The sequence below is a fragment of the Palaemon carinicauda genome, chromosome 10 (genome assembly GCF_036898095.1).
Source record: "Palaemon carinicauda isolate YSFRI2023 chromosome 10, ASM3689809v2, whole genome shotgun sequence".
NCBI lineage: Eukaryota > Metazoa > Arthropoda > Malacostraca > Decapoda > Palaemonidae > Palaemon > Palaemon carinicauda.
In genome coordinates, this window is record NC_090734.1 from 71,753,595 (window position 1) to 71,771,844 (window position 18,250).

Sequence of the window (18,250 nt, forward strand, 5' to 3'; positions counted from 1 at the left end):
AAACTAAATACTTTAAATAAGAAATATATATTTGTGGTACATGTATATACATACCTTGTTATATTTCAAACAAAAATATAACAATGAAGAAAGAATATGTTTACAACTTTAGCTTGGTAACTCCAGAGATTTTGGGGTTTGTTTTATTTAGTAATAATAATACATTAACGGACCTGGGAATAAAAATATTGTCAGCGTATGCGGCGCATAAATTTTCCATGAAATGTAATAATGGATATTTTTACAAAGTATCAAAATTAGAAAATGAAAAACTATTGACTGAAAGAAAATGATTAAAACAAGTAATTTTAACCTTTGATGTTATATTGGTAGAGATGAATGAAGAAAATAAAATTAATTTGATTGTTAGAGAAAATGAACAAATCATGATGGTATCACAAGAACAGGAATATAGAAGGTATGTAAACGAAAACCACCCATAATTAATAAAAAAAATTTAAGGGGTCGTGTAATGATCTTTCGTGTATGACGTTCTATAGTCGAGAAATAGAAATCCTATTTGATAATTATCGTTTGTGTATCAATCCAATAAAAAAAACGTATAATATTCAATATGAGAAAATGAGAGAAAAAAAGGAAACTTTTGTACAAAATATATTGACTCGTGAAATGTTATATATAAACGATGAGGGTCCCGTGTATAAAGAACCTTATTTCATTATATTGGCAATAGTATCATAGGTTTAGCTTCATTTTTAGAATGTAATAACTTTGCTGTAAAGACAGTTTATATTGAACAAGGCCCCATAAAATTATATCAGCGAATACAACCCGATAATTATACACAATCCTATCCATTTATTTTAGAGTACGAAGAAAGTTATGTGAATAAACAAACTTCTGATATATTGACTTATTTTGCTATGTGTTGGAGATTAAATGCTTCTGTTTCTAAAAATGTAAACAAAATTAAAAATGTATTAGATAACTACATATCTGCATCGAGTAAACCGCACCATGTAATTAATGAAACCACAATTAAAAAATCTAACATATTCATGAAATTTAATGGTATTCCCGCTACATTAAAATTTTACGCTTATCATTTTGTTATAAACAATGTAATGATGAGTGAATCTTATGAGTACTGTATACCAGATAATATAGTTTATATATTAAAAGATTACATATTTTTAGTTGAATGTAATTTATATAAAACTAAAAATCGTTGCGTCATCCCAAAACCCAAACCTATGGTTATTATTGATATTCAAACAAATGCATTTATAGCAGAAGATAGAATGAAAATTATTCAAGACTTAAGAAATTCCATAGCTTCTTATTTATATGATTACTTTATATTTTTTCAGGGAGAGACGTGTAAAGGGATTTCTTTATGTAGTTCTTTACAACCAAAAAATCAGGCCATAAAGATGATCGATAAGAATATTTACGAAGTAAAATTAGATGCTTCTTCATCATCAAACGAAATTTCTGATATTATTAGGGAACGCCCAGATAAATATAAACCAAACAGTAGTTATATAATTAACATTATACGGGCACTCCAAAAAATGAATGGAAGTGTGCTAATTAATAAATAGATGAAGAAAATTATTAAATGGTGTATAATAAAACACACACACACACACACACATATATATGTATATATATATATATATATATATATATATATATATATATATATATATATATATATATATATATATATATATATATATATATATATTTTAAGAAATTGCATAAATGACATATATTTTAGATACTAAATGGTAATAAATATCATTATTAAAATACAACAAAATCCATCGTGTTTTTACATTTGCTAGTATTAAAATTTTTAATTATATAGTTAATTTTAATTAATCTATTGATATTTTCTTTTAAATTTTTCGGTAAAAGCCAAATATTTTCGTGTGACAATTGAAGAAGACATAGATATTCTAACGTTTGGGGCCTTTTAAACAACTCTCGTTCATTTTCATCCAGGAATTCATAAATTGTATTTGTATTATGGTGAATTTCCCAATTCCAACGATAACTATTATTATTTGACGAAAAAAGATTAGCAAATGTATTAAAGTGGGGTGTCATAAACATTTTACCACATATAAGCGGATAATCATGACTTAAAACTTTTTCAATAGTATTAACATTCAAATTTATATAAAGGTTTAAATTATCAATATATTTTGACCGGAAAGACAATATGTAATTAGTCTCTTTGTACTGTACGTCATTATTGTAGTTTAGGTAGTTTAGATCGAAATCAATAAAGTATAATCGATCAATTTGACTAGTTGTTAATTTTGATAAATTTATATTACTCTTCATTTCCCAAGGAATGACTATTTCATCAAAATAAACTATATAATCAAAGATTTGATGATTCATATAATTGGATAGACCTCTAATTTCTATTATATCTGTATACAAACTTTTGAATTCGTTACAATAAGTATTATCGATATTCATTATTTATATATATTTAGATTTTAAATAGATAACAGAAACTAATCTTAAGTTATTGTATAAATACCAAAAATTGTAAAATAAAATAAAAATTTTTTTTAGATTATTTTGGTTGTTCATTATAAATTGTAACAACACAAAATACAGCAGAACAGCAAACTATAAAGGATATAAATACAATATATATATGAGAAAATGCAATAATAACAAGACTATCCAAAGAAACAGCTCTCCTACTTTGACTTGTAAAGTTAAGTTTTGTTTATGTTTATAGCCATTTTTATATCACTTAATATATATATGAAAAAAAATTCCAACCTAAAATTAAAAAACGTGATGATGGCCCAAAACAATAATAATAATAATAATAATAATAATAATAATAATAATAATAATAATAATAATAATAATAATAATAATAATAATAATAATAATAATAATAATAATAATAATATCGATTATATGATTCAGGCCTCATTTAACCAAACAAGAATAAAATTATATAGTATACTTATATACTACCAAAATTTCTTAATATACTATAAGAAATTTTATGAAAAATAATGAAGCCGGTCAAACATATATCATATGGTATAAATTATTCTCCTTACTATAAAACTCCTATACTCCCTATAAAAAATATGCAATTTTTCAAAGCTTTTAATCGATCTAAATATCCCCCAAATACCTTAATTGTATTAGAAAATTTTTATCCTCATCTTCAAGCGGTAAAATTAATAATTGAATCTATTACTGATTATGAAAGTGGATTATCTAAATATAGAAAACATTTACAACATAAAATTACATGCGCAATTCAAATTCAAAATAATTTCAGGCAATTGTACCGATATTTTTTATATATAATTCATTCAAATGGAAACGAGTATAATAAAGATTATCAAAAGGTATTATATAGTTTCATTTCTCAAGTTGAAATATAAGCAGCAAATGTGTTATTTTATTATATCTAATAAATATGAATACAACAACATATAATAGTAAAGATAATTATGGAATAAATAATCAAAGTCCATATCAATATACTCAACTTCAACAACCACCACAACATCAGATATCACCATTTAATAACAACACCACCACCACCGTCGATAACAATCCGGTTCTGATACCACAATCATCTATTCCTTCTGCTGCTACTGTAATTCCGCAAGCACAAGCACAAGCACAAGCACAAGGTAATACTAATAATTATTACCAACAACAACAACAGCAACAACCTTTTCTAAATCCTAATAATCTACCTACAAATTTTGGTGATGGAAAAAATCCACAAAAAGAAAAAATGAACGAAGAAGTTTTGAATACATTAATAGAGAATTTATCTACTCCCGAATTAAAAAGTTTAACACAAGACTTGGAAAAAACGATAGATTCGCTTAGCGAAGAGTGTATATTTAGTCATTTACTATATGAAATTTTTGATAATGGTATAGAATTTGATATAACAAGTCAAATTAAACAAATATATACAGATCATTTAAATAGAAAATTAAATGAGCGCCATGAAAGGGTATTTGAAAGCTTTTGTGCGCCTTGTACTTATCTAAAACTTGGTTTGCTATATGAAAATATTGAAAAACCACTTCAACATACATCCTGTAATATGAATCCAACGAGGCATGGGTATGAAAAGTTTAATATGGGTCCATTTATCCATGGTCGATCCATTTTTCGAATAAACTCTAAATTGTATCCATCAGAGAATACTGGTTTTTCTGAAACCATTGCATTTCCTCCCGGGGTTTTAATATTTCCAAATAGTAAAATCTTAATGCAAATATTAGCAATGAATCATAATAGAATTTGTAATGAAGTTAAAGTCTGTATGATAAATTCTAGCGAAGAACAAATATCAAATGGAAAAGTTCTTTCAAGGTTTTTAGCCAGAAATAATACATTAGGATGTGGATATTATGTAAGAGATAAAAACGCTAATATAAGAGATTTAAATAAAAGAAAAAATACCCACCAAAATAAAAAGAGTAAAATAGAGAATAACAATATTGGAATAATACCAGAATTAAAAAAGTTTTTAGACGAATATAACAACAAATCTGATGCCGAAAGTGATGTTGATAATACCAGTAGTAGTAGTAGTAGTAGTTGTAGTTCTAAACGCAAACATAAAAGGAAAACAAATCTTGGACCATTTAAAACTAATTCTTATAGTAGCAGTAGTAGTGATGATGATAATGATGATGATGATAATAACAATCCTTATAATTTATATATAAAATCAGTTGATAGTGATGATAATTTTGATATTGATAATATTTTCCAGAACGGAGAACCTTTGAAATATGTTTTACCGGGAGATAATCCTCAAGATACTAGAGATATTTGTATGAGAGTATTCGATTTAAATCCCGTACTTATTTCGTTCATTTTAACCATGATGAATATTCAAGGACAGTCAGATAAAAACCACGAAAGGAGTATAATGACCATTAATGAGGATAAAAGCAAGAACACCTTAAAATATTTAGACAAAAAGCCACACTTTCTTTCTAATAACAGGTTATTGTGCCACACATTACATGATATTGTAAGTTTAGCTTTTCTTAATGAAGTACACCAAGAAAATTTAATGGAAATTCCTCCCTTTAATGGGCAGTGCCTTTTAGCTCCATCGAATATTTTGTTTGTAAACAAGCATGGAAATGCAATTATGGTTTCTAATTCTTTGAATCAACCTAGTGATTGTTCTGCATATAATTTTCTCATAAAGCTTATGGATGAATCACATATAAATGTTAAATTAATTTCTACTGCTTCAAATACAAATTTGACACACAATGGAAATGTTCCTAGGGCTAAATTAACACCAAGTACTATTGGTAATATATATAATAATATGAAAATTGTAGATGAACTAGTTAGTAGTAATAAGTACCACAAAAGTAAAATTTTTGAAAAAGAAAAAGAAAAATATATCGAATTTATAAATAAACATTCTGATATGTTTAATGATATACACAATAAATTGAAAAATTCAGCTGATATATTTGTTAATTACTTCTGTGAATTCAATGATGATTTCAATGAAAAGGTTGAGTTTAAGGATCATGAATTTGCCTTTGACGTTGCTAGGAAATTTTATCCACAATTAATATTAAATGCAAAAAATAATAAAAAACAATATACTTTAGATTTTTCAGTAAAAAATGGGGAAAGACCAATAATAGACAATTCTATTCCAAACATCGTTTACGTAAAAAACCTAGGTTTTGTTACGTTAACAAATATATGCAATGGAGCGCCCCTAGTTCTAAAAAACTCTGTAGTTTATATTCAAATTTTGTACAACCGATTCACCAAAAATAAAAATGCTCTATATTTAGAAGCACCTGGTATGTGTTCTAAAAAGAGGACCAAGGGAATGATAACACACGGTCAAAATGATGATGAGGATGATGATGATGATAATTTTACAATGCATACTAGAGGAGAAATGGTGACTAATATGCCCCTAAAAAATAAACCGTCCGATGATGTAATTAATATGTTTGGGAAGAATCTGATTTTGATTACCTGGGACATATTCGACGGAAAGATTGTACAGGACCCAGTATCCATGATTACATATCAAGATATTCTACTGATAATTCAAATTGTTTACGGCCATTTTGATGATATTTTGGTTATTTTCAAAACAATAGCATATATAAAGTACATATATATATATTCATATATATTAAAGTTTATGTTAGATAACTAAAATACTGATTACCTGGTTATTGTGGGTTTCCTCTTTAAATTTTATTATTATTATATAAAAATCTAATTAACAACTTATAATAATTTTTTGTCACACCTTAAACATAAATTAGCAAAAACTTTTGAACGTTTAAATACAAGTATATATATTATCGTTCTTTTTTTTATTTATTATTGTCGGCGACAAAGGAAAGTATTGAGTTATAACATATTTTCTAAACAAATTAAAAAATAAACTATGGAAAAATATAATCTATTCAATAATCGTTTAGAAGGTGGTGTTGAATCTGAAGCAAAACTAACTCGTATCATATTTCAAGAATTATTGAAAAAAATTTTAAACGATGAATCTACAGAAAATTCTACTTTGAAAAATATAACAAAACGCATTTTTGATTGCAATTACATAGATTCTTTATCAAATGTTGATATTTTCAACAACACAAAGAAAATACTTTTACTGAAAAAATATATTGCCGATGATGATTTTAATATAACAACATTTGTTCTTCAGATTTTACGGGAAGTTTTTGATAAGGTTCAGAATGTTACAATATCAAACTCAAAATACCCACAAATGATTCAAGCAATTGGACATATAAACCGCAATATGAAAGCTATGTTGCATAAAGTATCTGTTTTGAGGGACCAAAATCTGGATAAATTAACTAAACTTGCTGAATTATTAAATAATAAGAAATCTACAAACACTTTAACAGACGAATTAACACCCATAGATAATAAAGATTTGATTATTAATATAGTATTTTGTTCGTTGTTTAATATAGGTTTTCATTTTATTACCGATATGTTATTTAAGCAAATGGCTATATCTAATAAAGATAACCACCAGGATTCTACGATACTTGATTTTTTAAGCGAAAAATACTCGGATAATAATGTTATCTTTACAGGACACCCCCAAATGAAAGTTGATAATAATGTTAATTATCTTTCGGAAAATTCTAAGAATGCTAGTATTATTACAATTAATGATAATTGTAATAAAAACAAAGATTTCCTCTCTGATAAGGAAATAATGAAAAATCTAGAAAAAATTAACAACAATAATAACAAAATGGGATATAATAATGTCATTAATGATAATGATGATCAATTTTAAATTAAGAATAATAAAACAAAAATTAGTAAGGAAAATTATATATAAAAAAAACTTGTTTATCTAAATATTTTTAAAGTTATTCATATAATCCCTCATTTTTGTAATTAAAAAGTAGTATTTGATGAAACAAAAACATTTATATTTTCTATTTTTTCAAAAAAAACCTAATTTATTTGTCATAACAAATGCTATTTTTTATTTTTTTCCTGTTAAATGTCCATTTTACCCAATAAAACTACATTTATATCATAAAATACACATATTTTGATTTTTTAAAATATTTTTTCTTATTTTTCAATAGTTTTCTGTCATATTATTAACTAGAATTCAATATTATGAACCCAAACGGTAATATTATTAACTAAAATGTAATTTTATGAAAAAAGATAATACAAATGTTAACCACAAAAAAATAAAGTTAACCGAAATGGTAATATTATTAACAAAAAAAAAAAACATGTTATGAACTTCATTAGTAATTTTATGAACATTTTTTATTCGTTTTCCAAAGTTTTATTAATTGATTTTGTTGAAATTTTATTGAAATTTACGCATTTTTTCGATTAAAAAATAATTGTCGGGAATTTGAGAAAATTATGAGCAGGTTAATAAAAAAATAGATTGATATCGCCCATGAATATATATTTAAAACAATTAATAATCGTTTTCGATGACAAATAAAAGATTTTTTTGCGGTAACTAATGTATTTATTAATAGTATTACAAAAAATAATTTAAGAGTGTTACACAAAAAACATAACCACGCAAAATATTATCTTAACTTTTTTGAATTTTGTTAAATCTTAATAACTTTTAAATAATTATTTTATTGTTACTGTTATTCAGTTATATGTAATAGTAGCTGTACTGTACATCTGTATATGTATATAAACCCTAGAATATGAACTGCAATACATCATTAGACTTCTAATTTACGACCAAGTAACATATAGTTGATAGCTAAATATTCTAGTAATGGAGGATAATAACTCTCCGGTTATTGGTATTGACCTGGGAACTACTTATTCGTGTGTTGCTGTTTTTCAAAATGAAAAAGTTGAAATTATTGCTAATGACCAAGGAAATAGAACCACTCCTTCTTATGTTGCATTCAATGACACCGAAAGACTTATTGGAGAAGCGGCAAACATCAATGTGCTTTGAATCCAAAAAATACCATTTTTGATGTAAAAAGGTTAATGGCAGAAATTATATAGACGATTGCGTTCAACGAGTAATTAAAATCTTACCCAATGAAATTATTGACGAAGAGAATAAACCAAAAATACAAGTCAAACATAAAAAAGAGAAAAAGGTGTTAACCCCAGAAGAAGTATCTTCTATGATATTATCAAAAATGAAAAAAATTACAAAAAATTATTTGGGACGAAATATAAATAAAGCTGTTATTACAGTTCCGGCTTATTTTAACGATTCTCAGCGGCAGGCTACCAAAGATGCTGGGACCATCGCTGGACTTGATGTTATTCGAATAATTAATGAACCCACAGCCGCCGCCATCACTTATGGATTAAATAATGATACAAAAGAACAAAAGGTTTTAATATTTGATTTGGGGGGGGGGGGGGGGGGGCTTTTGATGTTTCTATATTGAATATTAGTAATGATGGCATTTTTGAAGTTAAATCAACAGCAGGAGATACTCATCTTGGGGGAGAAGATTTTGATAGTATTTTATTAGATTATTTTACGCGAGAATTCAACAAAAAATATAAAAAAGATTTAAGCAGTAATAAAAGATCATTAAGGCGTCTTCGTTCTGCCTGTGAAACTGCTAAACGAACTTTATCTTCATCTACACAGGCGACAATCGAAATTGATTCGTTATATGAGGGAATAGATTTTCATACTACCATTACTCGCGCTAAATTTGAAAATTTGTGTGGGAGTTTATTCAAAAACACTCTAGTGCCACTTGAAAGGGCGTTAATTGATGCTAAGCTCGATAAGAGTGACATCGATGAAATTGTTTTAGTTGGAGGTTCTACGCGTATTCCAAAAATACAAAACCTCCTTCAAACTTTTTTTAATGAAAAGAATTTGAATAAGTCGATTAATCCAGATGAGGCTGTAGCCTATGGTGCTGCCATTCAAGCTGCCATTCTCGGTGGAGATAAATCTGATAAGATCAAAGATTTATTATTACTGGATGTGACTCCCCTTTCATTAGGTATTGAAACTGCCGGTAATATTATGACTACCTTGATTAAAAGGAACGCGACAATTCCTACTAGAAAATTTGAAAACTTCACTACGTATAGTGATAACCAAGAATGTGTTAATATTAAAATATATGAAGGAGAAAGAACTAAAACTAAGGATAATAATCATTTGGGGGGGGGGGGGGGGTTTCAATTAAATAATATACCCCAGGCACCCAAGGGTATACCTAAAATTAAGGTTACATTTAATATTGATGCTAATGGGATATTCAATGTGTCAGCAACCGAAGAATCTTCCGGCAAATCAGAAAAAATTACTATAACTAATGACTCGGGAAGATTAAACAAAGAAGAGGTAGATCGAATGATCAAAGAAGCTGAAATGTATGCTGCCCAAGACCAGGAATTAAGAAACGATATAGAAGCTAAATGTAAATTAGAATCATATTGCTTAGAAGTACAAAATAATATTATAAATAATAACAGTAGTAATATAGATGAATTTAAATCAAAATTAGAAAGTACTCTCAAGTGGATTGATGAAACCCCCTCTGCTAAACAAAAAGATTATAAAAATAAATTAAAAGAAATAAAAAAGGATTATGAACATATACTTGGGGCAAATGAATCAAATTTACATAATAATCAATTCCACCCAACCATTGAAGAAGTTGACTAATAAACAGAGAAGGGTTTTCATAATTTATTAATATAAAATTTTATATATTAAGAAATGAATAATTTCAAAAGTTACCAAGAAGGAATAAATACCCCAACAGATCTTTTAAAATGTAGTTTCCCGTTCTGGATACACCAACAATATTTATTTTCTCATTATTATTTAGACGTCGATAAAGCAGATGTCCCTTTTGATTTAAAATATATAAATGTATATGCCACTGATCGACTATATTATTTACACCACAAAGAATCGCCCTTTTATAAAGATGTAAATGAGTGTGTAATAGTTGGAAGAATGAATGATTTAAAAAATAAGAAGTTGGTATTGTATTTCTATATGCACGGAGCTACGTGGAATGATGGACTTGAAAACGAAGGGTATATTTTTTGGGCAAGAGACCCTAATTTATTGCTTCAAGTTATTTACATTGAAAATGAGCTGAGGCAAACTGTTTATAATAACCTGAGATTAGATAACACTGGGGTAATGAAGCTAAAGCCATATCCTAGAGCAATCCATTATAGATATAGAAGTAACTGCAATCACATTGCCTATCCAGATGAATTTGAAAATGCTATAAAGGGTATTGATTTCAATGTTGAGTTTGATTACATATATAATCCTATTGAAGGTGATGATCTAACTCAATTTAAATTTGATGTAGGAAACATTGATAGAGTATATTACTTGAAGAAAGGCGGAAAAGGGGAAGTTGTCATGTATGCGAGACTAGACCCGAGTTTATTTGTCTATATATATATATATATATATATATATATATATATTAATCAAACCACGAAGACGATGTTTATTTCTAAATTTCGAGAGGAATTTATCAATACTATTGTAAAAATGAATCCTGATAATGAAATAAAACAAACCATTGTAGAAGCAGTAAACAACGATACTATTTTAGTATAAATAATTTTCATAATAAAAAAAGATGAAGCCCAAAACAATTAATTTTCCTATTGATTTCATATCATCACAAGGTGAAATTCAGTTATTATTTAATTGGAAAATGTTCTATAAATTAAAATCTTGTAAAGGATAGGCTACCCAGCCATTTTATGTTTCCCCGAATTTTTTACCAATTCTATATTTTCTATTTTAAGATGGTACTCACATGAAAACAATGATAACCTATTATTATTATTAGAAATTAAAAATCAAATTAAAAGATTTTATGAAATGTTAGAGGTTTTAGTAAACACAATAATTAACAACGAAAGCTATAAAGTTCAGGTTAAGAGTCCCCAACAAATTGAAAAACAGTTACGGGAAATTGTTTTCTTGACTAAGAAGAATAATAATAACAACAACAATCCCCAGGATATAGAAAATAAAAAAAAAAAACAGAAATTGAACACCTTTTCTTGGAATGGTATCTAGAAAATGAAAGTAGTCAATATAATTACCAACAAATCTCGAATTCAATAAAGTGAACACACTCAAAGAATTATCCGAAACTTTATATAACACAGGATGTTGTGATACAATAAAAGAGGTTTCATTAATTCCTCCACATTCAATTCACTATGTTAATCAAACTGTTTTTTCTAACTATTCAAGGTTTCCCCCTGAATTATATGGACCGGCAAGTTGGGGACCAATATATTGGAATATTTTTCATGCCTTTTCAATAAATGCTGCAAACAATAAAAATTCTAAAACTAATTGTTTACCAGAGCATTTATATGCATTTATTCACATACTTCCACTTTTGATTCTTTGTCCTATTTGTATAAAACATTATTATACCATTATTCAACTTAGTAAAATTAAGCCGGCGATATCTATATCACAATATGAAAATTTATATGAAAAAATTCATACAAATATATCAAATGGAAAGTTAATGTGAATTTTTTGAAATAGACAATTATTTGTATAATGTGTACAGTATATTAACTATATATACACACAAAAGGTTTTATTATTAATTAGAAAAATTCAGGGCGTATGCAATAGTATTAAAAATTTTTATGTGGGTATTTAGTACGTTAAGTTTACAGAGACCCATTATAATTATTTGATTTTCTGATGAATATTTATCAGGTATATCAATAATAACATTATATTTTTTTCTTAAATTATTAATTTTTTTTCCACGTTTACCAATGATAAATTTATAATAATCTGAATAGCCATAAATTAAGCTTTGATGTATTTGTTTTGGGTCGCAATTTTCATTTATGGGCATGATATACGAAGAAAAGGATGAGGTAGATAAAAAGGATGGTGATGGTGTATTATATGAAAATAAAGGATTATTATAAAAAATATCAATCGTATTATCATTATTATTATTAATATTATTTTCAGATGAACAAATATTATCCATTTTTTCAATTAGATTAGTAATCATGATTTTCAGTTCTCGTATGTGAAAATGTATGTTATTCAGTTCATTTATATTATATTTTATATGTTGTCTATGATCACAATTTAATTTTCTAAAACAATTATTATTATTATTATTATTATTATTATTATTATTATTATTATTATTATTATTATTATTATTATTATTATTATTATTATTATTATTATTATTATTGTTGTCGTTGTTGTCGTTTTCCTCTCCTATTTTATCAACATCTTTGAGATAATTAGTGTTGTGTTTTAAATTTTCATTTTGGTATTCAACATTAATATAATTATCACCATACTACTACTACTACTACTACTACTACTACTACTACTACTACTACTACTACTACTACTACTATCATTTACGAAATTTAATTTTAATTTAGTAGTCATGTTTTTTTTTTTGAGAATGTATGACTTATCTAAAAAGATTTGCTCTTAGGATTTGAAAAAGAATATATAACAAGGTATATATGTGTGTGTGCATGATATACATATATATATATATATATATATATATATATATATATATATATATATATATATATATATATATATATATATATATATATATATATATATATATATATATATATATATATATATATATATATATATATATAAAATCTAAAAACGACAATATTTTTTTATTAAATAATTAAAAAAAATGACCCCAAAAAAAAAAAAAGATATTCTTCAATCAAAAACGAAATTATTATTTCAAACGAAAAAAATATAAACCCACAAAGATATATATCTGATACCCTTTTAGTGGGATCAACAAACGAAGAAAAGAAAATGATATCTAATAATGAAGCGGAGAACCTAAGAGTTCGAATTGATATTCTTGAAATGAAAATGGATAAATTATTCAGAGTACTAGGTCCCATGAATAGTATAAAAGCCACATCAGTTGCTTCGTTAATATATTCAGATTCAAAAAAATGTCACGATTATGTAACTGCCATTTATAATAATTGGATTGAATATTTTTCATATATGGCATCTAGTAATATAAGTAAAGAACTGAAATTTGAAGATTTTTTTAGAAATATCAATAAATTTATTTTTGAAAATTACTTTTCTAAATATGATATTACAATAAAATCTTTGTTTAATTTATATGAATTAACAGACAAAGAACGTAATATATTGTCGTGGAATAGATACCCAAATACGTGGGAATTAAAGGATGCCAAAAACAAAGAACACATCTCCGCATTTATAAACAAAGATGCAATTTATATATATTATTTTCCAGATGAAATTATAGGAATTTGTAACTGTTTGATGACTACTACTACTACTACTACTACTACTACTACTACTACTACTACTACTACTACTACTACTACTAATAATAATAATAATAATAATAATAATAATAATAATAATAATAATAATAATAATAATAATGATAACATTCACATACAACTGAAAAATAAATCTTTGTTTCCAGGATTATCTACATCAAATAGCATCGTAGATCAAATTGAAAATAAAGCAATTTATATCCATTTATCAGAAAAAAATAAATTGATTAATACTGATCACCGTTTTGTTGTTTTGGGTGCCGAGAGACCCCTATTCAATACTACCGTAAATATTTCGTGTTTAAATGCATTGAATGATACTTTATATAAAATAGGACCTACTGTATTAAATATAACTATAGTTATATTTCATGCCATGTTACACTTGAAATGTTTTGCAGAGGAAAATGATTATTGTTATGGACATGATATAAAATGTTTACAACAATTTATTAATTACACCCCCTCAGTATTATTTGGACATCCATTTTTCCCTCCAGTTACTACTATTATAGACGGAAAAGATCTAATTTCTAAATAAATTTCAACTTTGATAACATGATTCATTTCAAGTCTCATAAAAATCAATAGCAGCTACTAAAGTTTTCAACTCTTTTATATTGAATTTTGCATATAATAACGGCGAAAATTTTTTAAAAAAAATACTTGATTTGCCCATTGACGCATAATATAATATAGAACATATACTTTCAATCAATAATATTTTTTTTCAGGGGAGTAGCCCATTGCGATACTGTATTATTGTTATCTGTATTTTGTTTTGAAAATCTGACACAACAATTTCCAATAGATCTAATCATGGAAGAAAAGTCGTTGTTTTCTGCATGGAATTTAGCAGTTAATTCGTGTATTATTTTTTTTTTTTTTTTGGCTCTCTGATGGGTGTATCATAAGACCAAAATTGTAATCACTACCAAAAAATATAAAATGTAATATAACGTATAATATCATTTGATCAATATTAAATTTAAGGCCACATAATAAACTATATAGATTTGATATAAAAGGCCCACTATATGTGTCACTGTTTTTACTTTTACTTAATGCGGGGGTTACTATAGATACATTTTTTATTTGTCTTAAAACGAGCATGGCCATTACATCCGAGTCAGATGAAAGTATAACATTTGTTTCATTCCCACAGAATTTCTGAGTAAATTTGATTAGCTCCACTTCCCCTTCTCCTCTTTTAGAATATTCAATATGATAGTTACTTTCTAATGAAAAATTATAGGGATACGATAAAGAAATAAGTTTTTCTTTTAATAAATAAAAAATATATTCATGGAGTTCATTCTTTTCTGATAAAGTCAACAAACTATAATCATCCATTTTTTCTCTTTTTTTCTGTTTTTGATGATTGGAGATGATCCATCCACGGCAAGAAAATAATAAACAGTATCGTTAATGATTTCGTCTTTTCTAAAAGATTCATAAAATGAGCAAATCTGTTCTATATAATATATGATGCTATTAACTACACCAGTTGCATTACATTTTTTTTATATCAATTTTATCATCATCTAACAACGCATTTTTGTCTGGTCTTTTAACGTGTGCATGTAAAAATATGGCTCCATCGACACCAATACTATTTAGTTTCCCCCCATTTCCGATATTATCATATATATCATTAAGATGTGATTGATAATGATTATCATTATTATTTTTGTATTTTGTTAGTAAAGGTAGCCGAGCATTATTATCTTGAATTTTATTTGTAAGAAACGGAACTCCCATTATCTAACTAGTGAAAATGATATACTATATATATATATTATATATATATATATATATATATATATATATATATATATATATATATATATATATATATATATATATATATATACATATATATATATATATATATATATATATATATATATATATATATATATATATATATATATATATATATATATATATATATATATATGCAATTTAAAGTTTGTAAAGTTTAATATAAAATATAAAAAATGAGAACTGTATCCAAAATGGTCCTATCTGATGCATTATTCGTGTCAATGATATTCTTATCATTGGTGTTATTGGTTATATCTATATCAAAGATTTTGAAAAAAAATTATAATATTTACATAAGTGACCAACAAATGTTATTTATCGAAATTATAGTGTTAATTGGACTAATACTATTAGAAATAGCTAGTGTATATATAAAATATTATAATTATAATGATAAATTGAATCAAACAACATATATTAAAAATAATCTTAATATTGATGATGATATCACTTAATTATGTTTCTACATATTGTATTTTTATCAATTTTTTTATCATAGTTCTTCTTCATCATCATCATCATCATCGTTATTATTAAAGTTTTCCTTTTCTTCGAGTAGGGCAATGTTGGTTCTGTGACGGGCCGAGAGAGGATGTGAACTCAAAGGCAGATTGGAAACGACTGAGTTATTTATTAAGGAACACTCTTCTTTATATACAAAACCTCAAGGCAACAGGACATGACCTGTTCGAGAGACAGATAATGTTACTGAGCAAAACGGAGACATGATCATTCAGGTTCTTTTTAGTGCGAGGAAAGAGCGCAGATACAAGCATAATATATACAAAATAATCATGTACAATTGTGTGACACACAGTTGGTACAGTTCTATCATTTTTTCCTTCTAAAGACGCATTTGCCTTTTCTAATTTAAATTGGTTTTCTTGTTGATCTTTTTGTTGATTTTCAATCTTAGGTATTTTTATTGGAATTTCTTCTTCGTCTTCTTTGGTTTTTTCTATTTTCCTTTTATTAGCCCTTTTGCTTCTATCAAGCCCACCACCATGATCATCATCTAATAATACTTCTTCTTTTTCGGTTATTTCCATTTTGAGGTCGTCCATAGTATTAAATTGGATTTTATCATTTTTCATATCTACCAATTGTGTTGCTTTTGTTTCTTTTTGTTGTTTATTTTCCTTTTCAATTATAATATTAGTTTTCTTCTTTGGGTGTATTTTTTTCGGGGTCGTGATTTTTTTGTTCTTTTTTATTGATGTATCCCCCTTTTTGATATTCCCCTTTTTTATTTTTTTATTAACACCATCACCTGCACTTTTCATTTTTCTTTCTTTTTTATGTCTACCGCGTTCTCGTCGTCCAATAATGTATTTTCTTTCTTTATTACCTTTATTTTAGAATCCAATTGGTGGTCCTGGTTATTTTGTGCCGCTACTTCTTTTTCTATTTCATCTTGTACTTTTTGTAGGGGTGTGTTGATATTTTCAGTTTTTAAACTCTCGTCCTTTATAGAAACAACATCATTATTGCTATTGGTGCCCTCATCGGTATCATTATAAGTTAGCATCGGGAGACTATAAATTGGTGTTAAGGGTGGTAGTGGTAGTGGTGGTGGTGGTGGTAATACCCACGACGATGATAATGATGATGGCAAATTACTATTATTTCCTTCTTGATTTGAAATTACCAGAGTAGTATTTTGCTGATTATTATTATCAATGACATTGCTGTTATTTTCAGATTTTAAATTCTCTATTGGTATTAGTTTAATTTTCTCGTCCTTCTTAAAAACAATATTATTATTGCTATTGGTGCTGTCATTAGTATAATTATAAGTTTGCATAGGAGGACTATAAGTTGGTGTTAAGGGTGGTAGTGGTAGTGGTAGTGGTAGTGGTAGTGGTGGTGGTGGTAGTAATACCAACGATGATGATGATGGCAAATTACTATTATTTTCTTCGTGGTTTGAAATTGCCAGAGTAGTATTTTGTTGATTATTATTATCGTTGACAATGTTATTATATGGTGGTAAGTTTGTTATAAATTGTATTGTTGTTGTTGTTGTTGATGATGATTGGAGTGGTGGTGGTGGTGGTAGTGTTGGTGGTGGTAAAGATATAAGTTGTTGTTGTTGTTGTGGTAGTCGTAGTGGTTGTGATAATTGTGAAGTTATTATTGGAGTTGACAGAGATTCTTCTTGGTCTACTTCCATTAGTGTCTCGTTATCATCATTAATATTATTATTATTACTATTATCATCATTATATAATTGTGGTTTATTTGCCCTTAATTGATCTAATCTTGATTCAGTAGGAAGGTAATAAGGATTATTGTTATTATTACTACCAAATGTAAACAAGGAAGATGATGATGATGGTGATAATGGTTGGTTATTACTACCAAATGTAAACAAGGAGGATGATGGTTGGATTATTTCATTTTCGGGTAATAATGACACTTGTTGATGTTCCATTAATTGTAAATTATTATTGTCTTTATTTGGGGGGTTGATTTGGAGGGGGGGGGGTGAATGTTCGTCGGATGATGGTTTGATTATTTTATTTTCAGGTAATAATGACACTTGTTGATGTTC

General features: G+C 26.6%; 1 pseudogene; it reads left to right on the top strand.

Moving 5' to 3' along the window:
- Positions 1 to 335: 335 nt before the first annotated feature.
- The window catches only part of LOC137648047 (DNA polymerase delta catalytic subunit-like), a 34,681-nt pseudogene continuing 16,766 nt past the window's right edge, over positions 336 to 18,250 (top strand).